Below are 1725 nucleotides of genomic sequence, written 5' to 3'. Positions count from 1 at the left end.
TATATGGGGATATAGGGGGGGATATGGGCAGGATATGGGGGATATGGGGGGAGATGGGGGGTTATAGGGGGCTCTTAATGTAGGTCTGACGCTCCTATGGGGTCTGTTATCCCCTATGGGGTCTGTTATCCCCTATGGGGTCTGTTATCCCCTATGGGGTCTGTTACCCTCTATGGGGTTGCTGTATGTCCCCTATGGGCTCTGACGCCCCCTATGATCACCCCATAGAACTGCATCGTCCCCATTGTGGAACCCGAGATCCTCCCCGACGGGGACCACGACCTGAAGCGCTGCCAGTACGTCACCGAAAAGGTGGGAAACGGCCCCAAAATGGCACCAAAATACCCTAAAATGGCCAAAAATGGCACCAAAATACCCTACAATGACCATAAATGGCATCAAAACGGCCCTAAATGGCACCAAAATACCCTAAAATGACCATAAATGGCCAAAAATGGCACCAAAATACCCTACAATGGCCATAAATGGCACCAAAATGGCCCTAAATGGAACCAAAATACCCTAAAATGACCATAAATGGCCATAAATGGCACCAAAATGGCCCAAAATGGCCCGAAATTGGCCTAAATGATCCCAAAAAGGCCCCAAATGGCCCTAAATGGTCCTTAAAGGATCCTCAGTGTCACCATATACCCCCATATACCCCCATATACCCCCATATACCCCCATATACCCCCATATACCCCCCATATATCCCCATATACCCCATATGATCCTATATATCCCCATATCTCCCCATATATCTCTATATACAGGTCCTGGCAGCTGTGTATAAAGCCCTCAGTGACCACCACATCTACCTGGAGGGCACCCTGCTCAAACCCAATGACCCCATATACCCCTATATGATCTCATATACCCCCATATATCTGCATATACCCCCATATGATCTTGTATGTCGCCATATCTCCCTATATATCTCTATGTACAGGTCCTGGCAGCTGTATATAAAGCCTTCAGTGATCACCATATTTACCTGGAGGGCACCCTGCTCAAACCCAATGACCCCATATATCCCCATATATCCCCATATATCCCCATATATCCCCATATATCTCCATATATCTCCATGAACAGGTCCTGGCAGCTGTATATAAAGCTTAAAGTGACAATCACATTTACCTTGAGGGCACCCTGCTGAAGCCCAACATGGTGACCCCATATATCTCATATACCCCCATATATATCTCTATATGATCTCATATCTCCCTTTAGGTCCTTGCAGCTGTATATAAAGCTTTAAGCGATCACCACATTTACCTTGAGGGCACCCTCCTGAAGCCCAACATGGTGACCCCATATATCTCATATACCCCCATATATCTCTATATATCTCTATATACAGGTCCTGGCAGCTGTATATAAGGCATTAAGCGATCACCATATCTACCTGGAGGGCACCCTTCTCAAACCCAACATGGTGACCCCATATATCTCATATACCCCCATATATCTCATATATCTCTATATACAGGTCCTTGCAGCTGTGTATAAAGCTCTCAGTGATCACCACATCTACCTGGAGGGCACCCTTCTCAAACCCAACATGGTGACCCCATATATCTCTATATATCTCTATATATCTCCATACAGGTCCTTGCAGCTGTATATAAAGCTCTCAGTGACCATCACATCTACTTGGAAGGCACTCTCCTGAAGCCCAACATGGTGACCCCATATATCTCATATACCCCCATATATCTC

General features: G+C 46.1%; 1 protein-coding gene across 1 annotated transcript in view; it reads left to right on the top strand.

The window, feature by feature from the left end:
• Nucleotides 1-199: 199 nt before the first annotated feature.
• Nucleotides 200-1725, top strand: part of LOC107307251 (fructose-bisphosphate aldolase C-like) — a 5895-nt gene continuing 4369 nt past the window's right edge. Inside the window, exon 1 of the mRNA XM_015850743.1 lies at nt 200-312. The gene's annotated coding sequence lies outside the window, so the exon portion shown is untranslated. The remainder of the gene's footprint in view (nt 313-1725) is intronic.

This window comes from Coturnix japonica, unplaced genomic scaffold (genome assembly GCF_001577835.2).
Source record: "Coturnix japonica isolate 7356 unplaced genomic scaffold, Coturnix japonica 2.1 chrUnrandom522, whole genome shotgun sequence".
Lineage (NCBI taxonomy): Eukaryota > Metazoa > Chordata > Aves > Galliformes > Phasianidae > Coturnix > Coturnix japonica.
The sequence above is the reverse complement of the archived record's forward strand: the minus strand, read 5'-3'. Positions and strand labels throughout refer to the sequence as shown.